Source organism: Vombatus ursinus, unplaced genomic scaffold (genome assembly GCF_900497805.2).
Source record: "Vombatus ursinus unplaced genomic scaffold, bare-nosed wombat genome assembly UNPS02014780.1, whole genome shotgun sequence".
NCBI lineage: Eukaryota > Metazoa > Chordata > Mammalia > Diprotodontia > Vombatidae > Vombatus > Vombatus ursinus.
Genome location: NW_020954558.1, coordinates 1,250,182 through 1,257,931, shown reverse-complemented (window position 1 = coordinate 1,257,931; position 7,750 = coordinate 1,250,182). Strand labels below are relative to the sequence as shown.

At 44.1% G+C, this 7,750-nt stretch overlaps 2 pseudogenes; both read right to left on the bottom strand.

The window, feature by feature from the left end:
* Positions 1-403: 403 nt before the first annotated feature.
* Positions 404-1,406, bottom strand: LOC114046005 (annotated as a pseudogene).
* Positions 1,407-5,416: 4,010 nt separating this feature from the next.
* On the bottom strand, positions 5,417-6,356 carry LOC114046002 (annotated as a pseudogene).
* Positions 6,357-7,750: the final 1,394 nt, after the last annotated feature.

The window sequence follows — 7,750 nt, the reverse complement described above, 5'->3', positions numbered from 1 at the left end:
TAAAGTTAACTAGGGGTACATGCAGCATTAAGGCTGCAGGTTCCCCACCCCTGCCCTAGACAACAAAGAATCATAATTTGCTCTAAGTCTAGGAGGCATTACCCTTCATCTAGTCGCAATTCTGGTACCAGAGAAGCAGTGTTGTATAGTGGAGAAGGAGCTGACCTTGGAACCAGGAAGAGCTGGGTTTAAGATCTGCCTCTGACACATACCAGCTGTGTAACCCTGGGGCAAGTCACTTTACCTCTAAACACTTTGGAAAACCCTCTAAGACCACAAGTTTCAGAGATGATACCAACCTGCATTAGTAAAGGAAGTTTTCTTCTCTCAGAGTTTCTTATACAAAATCATGGGTCTCATCCTCATCCCCATCCTGGTCTTATAACCTCTAGTAATTAAGCCCTCACACATGGCTTCTCCAATTTGAGCCTTGACACAGTGCACCAACAATTCCCTAGCACGCCTAACACTCGCTCTAGGATCTGCTTGGTCTTCAGGCCATAGATAATTGGGTTCAAGGTGGGTGGAATGACCAAATAAAAATCAGCAAGTAGTACCTGGGTGTGCAGAGGCACTACACCCTGCCCAAACCACTCCACATAGTGGGATACCATCCCAGGAAGATAGTAAAGCACCATGATCCCTACATGGGAGCCACATGTGCTGAGAGCCTTGAGTTGGGCATCCCTGGAAGAAAGTCTAAACACTGCCTGCAGAATCAGGCTATAAGAAGTGGCAATAAAGGATACATCAGAACCCACAATGATAGAAGAACCAATCAGACTATAAAGGCTGCTGGGCATGTAATCAGCACATGCCAACTTGGCCACAGCCATATGTTCACAGTAGGAATGGGGAACCATGTGGGAGCCACAGAATGGCAGTTGAATCACCATCCAGCTCAGTGGAGTTATGAGCAGAATAGCTCTCACCATGATAGCCACGCCAATCCCCAACATCACCTTGGGTGTGAGAATGGTTTGGTAGTGCAGGGGTTTGCAGATGGCCACATAGCGATCAAAAGCCATGGCTAGCAACAGGCCTGTCTCAGCAGCTGTGGCTGCATGGACCACATACATCTGAGCAAAGCAGGCAGTGAATGTGATGATGCCATCACCTGACCAGAAGATGCTCAACATCTTGGGAGCTACAGAGGTCGCCATGATGATGTCAACAGCTGCCAGAATGCATAGGAAATAGTACATGGGCTCATGCAGAGCAGAGTCGAACCAGATCACAGTCAGAATTAGGGTATTCCCTACAAGGGTCATAGCATACATAAAGCTCAATGGAGTTGCCAGCCAGAGGTGTGCCCCCTCCAGTCCTGGGATGCCCACAAGGATGAATGAATTACCCAATGTCTGGTTGCAAGGTGATGTCAGCATGACAAGGGAGGCTTCTTTCCTGTGGATAAAACCACAACACTCTTAAGAGGACAGAGAACCCAGCTTAGGCTCCTATCTCTCTCCAATACGACTTCCTACATGATGACTTTTATTCTAGGAGCCCTCAGAGGAAAGTGTTATCAGAAATTATTTGTAATGCTAGAAGCATTCCCCAATCCATTCAAACTCAGTTTCCTAAAAATCCACACAAACTTTTGCAAGTGGAAAATAGAGCACTTTCAATGAAGACTGAGCCCCAATACACAAGAGTCCAGTTACATTTTAGTTTTGTTCCTCTGTATTGGAGGAATTTTTAAAGCTATATTTGGGAAAAGAAGAAGACACGCGAAAGGACTGGGCTGTTGCTCAGGAGAGGGAGGGCACGGATGAGACAATGGTATCTGACAAAGGAGAGGAGACAGAATTGCTTATTTATTATCTGGATCCTTATTTCTCTGCCAAGATCCTTTGTCTTGGGAAGGACAGAACAAAAATAGATACTTGGCAGCAGATGTCCAAGAAAAGTAAAAGTAAAGAGATCAAGGGCAGTTGCTGATTTCAGGTGGTGGACATGACTTTTGCACAAAATGTTGGTGATTTGGGAAAATGGCAGAGTACAGGAGATGTGCTGCAGGAGTGATGAAGGGCCAAGTGGGATTCACAAATACTGAGTGTCCCAAAAGTCATTAGTGCAGTGATAAGTTTAAGGATGCAATAAGACTTTTAGGATACTTATGCAATATGGGAGAGAGGCACGGTTAGACAATTTCTCTGAAAAAGAATCTGGGCACATTAATGAACTCCATACTAATGTGAATCAAAATGTGTTGGTATTTGAAAAAGCTGATGCGCCCTTGGGCTACATCAAAAGAGATGTAGTTTCTTTATTTTTATTTTTTTGGTGAGGCAATTGGGGTTAAGTGACTTGCCCAGGGTCACACAGCTAGTAAGTGTCAAGTGTGTGAGGACAGATTTGAACTTAGGTCCTCCTGACTCCAAGTCCAGAGCTCTATCCACTGCACCATCTAGCTGCCCCAAGAGGTGTAGTATCTGAGAATTAAGTGGTTGATAATTCTGCTATTATCCTTCCGTGGTCAGATCCCATCTGGAGAATTGTGTTCATTTCTGAGCATTACATTGGAGGAAGGAAGCTGGATGTGGGATTTATCACCTTTTGTTATCAGTGCCAAGCAAAGACCATTGCAGATAGGAGGTGTTAGTTAAGTGTTGGTTGTATTTTAAATCATTATTGATGAATGAATTCACATCTAAAATCAATTTGACCAACGGTATTAGTCTGTAGAGAAAGGAAGGCAAAAAAGAAGGAAGGGAGGGAGGGCAGAAGAAGTCCAGGAAGAAAGGAAGGAAGGAAATAAGCATTTATTTAGCATCTATTATGTATAAGGCTCTTTGTAAATATTAAATCATTTAACGTTCACAACAACTCTGGGAAGTAGGTGCTATTATTATCCCCATTTTACAAGTGAGTAAACTGAGTCAAGCAGAGCTTAAGGGACCTGCTCAGGTCCACACAGCTAGTAAGAGTCTGAGGCCAGATCTGAACTAACATCTTCCTGACTCCAGGCCCAGAGCTCTCTCCACTGTGTAACCTAGCTTCCTAACTAAGTAGATGAAATTAATAGGCATAAAAACTGCAGGAGTTTTTCACATTATCTTTGTCTGTTTCCAGCAGGGCCTAGCACAAGGTCTTGCATATTATAGGTACTCAATGAACAGAAACAAGAACTTACAATTCGACTCAATCATAAGAGGGTCTATTCAAGGACCTGGGGATATGTAGCCTGGAGAACAGAATTAAGGGGGACACAATCATGGTCTTCAACTACTTGAAGGGCTGTCATGGGGGGAGGAAGGAAGCAGACTTGTTCTGCTTTGTCCCAAAGGCCAGACCTAGAGGCAATGGAGGAAGGTGGTGGGGAGTAGAAGTGCTGTAGTGAAGCAGGTTTAGAAAAAGCCTCCTAAGAAGTAGTACTGCTAAAGGATCCTGAGATGTCTAAGGAGGTGGTGAGTTTCCTGTCCCTGAAGATCTTCCATCAGAGGTTGGAAAGCCACATGTCAAAGATGTCATAGGGGTGATTACTTAATAAGGTAGCATGTTGCCTTAGATGATCTCATAGGTCCTTTCTGACACTGAGGTTCTTCCTTATGAATAACCTCAGAAACTCAGTGGGCTGGGATGACCAGCAGGGTTCAGAGTCTCTTGGCCTACACGCATCATGCTAGGAGACAGAGCTCTGGAGACAATGCTAGAGGAAAGGTCTTTAGCATAGTCTTTGACATAGTCTTTGACCAAAATCACCTTCCTTTATAAACCTCAGGTTGTGGGTGAAAAAGGAAACCTGCTAAGAGATCAACCTCAGTTGAGGACCTGCCTGAATGGGTCCCTGTGAGCCTGTCTGGGGGCCAGAGACCTTGAGTGGGCAAGGAAGTACCTTCCAATGTCAAGGACAGTCTGAGTTCTGGGAGTAGGAACAATCCCTAAATCAGTGTTTTGGGGAGCACAAACCCTGGCAGTGAGGGGGAGAGTACCCAGTCATCCTGTCTGCCCCTAAGGAGGGTGACAGTGGTTGGTGACAGGATGCAGGAGGGATATCCATGAGTCATATGTCTGAGGGCCAGAGCCACTTGGTTGGAGGAGGGATGTTTTTGATTAGACTCTTTAAAGCCTTGAGGCTCTGGGTCAGGTCCTCAGCTATCCTGAGCTTCTGAACTCCAGAGCAGAGAAAACTGATTTTGTCCCATACCTTCAAAGAGACACCTACCTGAAGTTCCATCCTCCCCACCCCAGGACCTACCTACCCTGAGGAAGCCTCCCAGTTCTTCTTTCTCTGAAAGGGAAACAGGAGCATCTGAGCTGCCCCCTCTCTAGCTGAGGAGGATTTATAACCCAGGCTCCTCCCTGGGAACCTGGTGCTCTGGAGTCTCCTTAGGAGACCTGCCTCCTCTCCCCAGGGAAAAGCCTGAGCTCATGAGCTGTGGAAAATGGAATATCAGAGGAGGCAACTAGTATAGGAGAAAAGACACTGGTTGTGGAGTCAGAAAACCCAGGCTTGAATGCTGCCTATATTTATGCCTCTAGCTGGGGAGGTGGGTTTGGAGGAGATACTTCTGGGCCTATTTCCTTCCCTTGTAAAAAGGGGTCATACTATTCTTCCCTCCAATCACTCAGGGCTGCTGTGATGAAAGTACTTTGGCAGCTTTAAGCACTGTAGAAATGTGAATGGTTATTGTCAGCACAGAAAACTGGAGACAATCGACTGTCTCCTCTGTCTCTTCGTAGAATCATAGATCTAGAGTCAGAAAGGACCTCAGACACCACTGGGTCCAGGTTCCTCTGATAGATGAGAAAATTGAGATCCAGAGAGGTTAAGTGGATTGCCCTAGGTCTCACAGATAGTGTCAGAGATAGGATTTGAACCCAGGTCCTCTTATTATAGGACCAATACAGAGTTCATGTGGTCTTGGGCAAGTCATTTAACTGTACAATGAGGCAAATAGCATTGACAGAGATGATAATGAGGAAACTGAATCTCAAAGGGGTTTACACACTACATCATAGAGTTGTTATAAGTTCATTTGTATACCACCTTCAAAGTTATTTGAACTCTCAAAAAGAATGTATTTAACTTAGGATAAAGACAGCTAGGTAGCTCATTGAGTAGAGTTCTAGGCCTGAAGTCAGGGAGACTCATCATCCTGAATACAAACACAGGCTCAGACGCTTGCTAGCTTTGTGATCCTGAGCAAGTCATTTCCCCTTATTTGCCTCAGTTGCTTATCTGCAAAATGAGCTGGAGAAGGAAATGGCAAACCACTCCAGTATCTTGGCCAAGAAAACCCCAAATGGGATCATGAAGAGTCAGACATGACTGAAATGACTGAACAACAACAAAGAAGATTAGGGTAATTAAGCGCTTTGTCAAAAGCAAGGGCATCACACCTCCAAATTTCTGGTTGGAGAATGCATTCAACATATGGTCTTATTCCCGTGCATTCTATTATTAGAGTAATCACCTGGAATGAGCTCTTGCCTTCAGGATTTGGAGAAATCTCTCCTGGATTTGCTTGGTGCAGACAGCATAGACAATGGGGTTGGGGTTGGGTGGGATGAGGAGGTAGAAACTGGCAAACAGGATGTGAATTTGGGGGAGGGCAATGATGACAAAATCAATGGATCAGGGAAGAGACTACAGTGGTGATACAGAAGATCAAAATGGCACAGAAGATCAAAATGAGACCCACACGTCCCCAGGGTCTTGAACTTGGCCTCTGGGGTGGTCAGTCCTAGCACAGTCTGGAAGATCATCACATAGGAAGCTGCAATAGCTAGTGAGTCCAGGATCAGAACAAAGAAGCCAATGCTCAAGCCATAGAGGTTGTTGACTTTTGTGTCACCACATGCTAGGGTCACCACTGCCATATGCTCACAGTAGAAATGGGCAATAGTCCAGGCTTGGTAATGAGGGAGTCTCAGATGGATCATCAAAGGCAAGGGGCAATGTAGGGCACCCCATGCAAAAGGGAAGCCAGTCCCATGTGGCCCACCATGCCACAGGTAAGCACTGTAGTATGAGTGCAGTGGATCATAGATGGCCAGGAAGATGCCTGACTCAACAGTGGCAAAGCAGAAAATGACAAACATCTGGGTCAGGCAAGCATCCAGTACAACGTCACAGGCACCAAACCAGAATATACCCAGCAACTTGGGTATGATGGAGATGAACAGGACCAGGTCAGTGACAGCCAACATGCACAGGAAGAGGTACATGGGTTGGTGCAGGCTGTGCTCCACTTTCACCACTGCCAGGATGGTCATGTTCCGCACCACAGCTACCAAATACATGGAGCCAAAGGGAGTGGGTAGCAGATGTGCAAGGGCTCCAGCCCAGGGATGCCAGTCAGCAGGAAAGAAGTAGGGGTGGAGCAGATATTTTGAGAAGGAAACATGGTAGGGATAGGGGGACTTTGCACCCTACCCCAGTGGAGTTTCCCCCTCTGGAAACTACAGATTGTTGAGTCTTGCTTCCTACAGAGTGAGCTGGCAGATGCTATAAAAAAGAATAGCATGTATCGTTTAACACAGAGAACAAACATATCTTCTCTTTACACAGAGATAAATATAAGGCAGGCATGATTTTTTTCTTTTCTGTTAGCAGGCCTATTAATTAATTCTCTATATATCAATACTTCCAGGATTCAAAATTTAATCTATGTGCACTCCATGCACTAATGAATATGTTACACAAAACATTTATGCATTAGGAGACAGCCTTTGTGGCTCTCTCCCCTTTTCAGCTTCCTTTTATGAGTTATCTTCTTTCTCCATTAGAGTCTAAGTTCCTTGAGGGCAGCAACTGTCTTTCTTCTTACTTCTATTTTTTATTCCCAGCTCTTGCCACACAATAAGTGCTTAAATAAATGCTTGTTGAATATTGACTGACCAGTTGTGTCTGGAAATATTAAACACTTGATGACCCACTTTCGGATGATAAGTTTCTTCCAACTCACCTACATTTTTGTATGGACAAATGGCATACAGTCCCTCACCAGGCACCTGTTTCATTCTTTGCTGGCATAGCCTCCAAGAGACCAGTTTATCTTCATGCCAAGAGGAGGCATTCAAAAAGGCTTTTAATGGGACTTTTCCTAAGTAAGTATGTGGCAAAGAAAGAACCAAGGGATACAAAACTTAGACTCCAGTAAAAAGTATCAACTTTCTTATTTACAGGACTCTTGCTGTGAAAACTTTACTGTGCAGTTAAGTTCTATCTAAATTTTGAGTCTGGATATTGAACCTGAAAACTGATCAAGTTCTCATGGAGATGGGTCTTTGAAAAACAAACAAACAAAACCTCTCAATCTGATTTGAAGTCAATCTCTTCCTGTCTATTGATTCCTGATAGCTTTCTTCTTAGATGTTCCCTTCTCCATGGCCAATTCCACTACTCTCATTGTTTCATATTTGAATTATTGCATCAGTCTCCTAATTGATCTTGATCCTGAGTATACTCTCCCCATAAAAAATGGACTTTCGTTTATCATCTCTAAGCAAATGTGAATGAGGATCTAATAAAGGAAAAAAGCAAAAGTGATGTTGGCATAAGAGTAATAGTAGAAGTAATAATAGAAGGAGGAAATAGACAAGGAATTTACAAACATTACAAACATAATATGCAACCTAATAATGTTATGGGGTATATTGACCTCAAATCCCACCTTTCATAGGATCACAGACCAAATAGAAAGAGAGATCCTATGTACACCAAAATATTTATAGCAGCACTTTTTCTGTTACAGCAAAGAAATGGAAACAAAGTAGATGTCCGTTGATTCAGGAGTAGCTA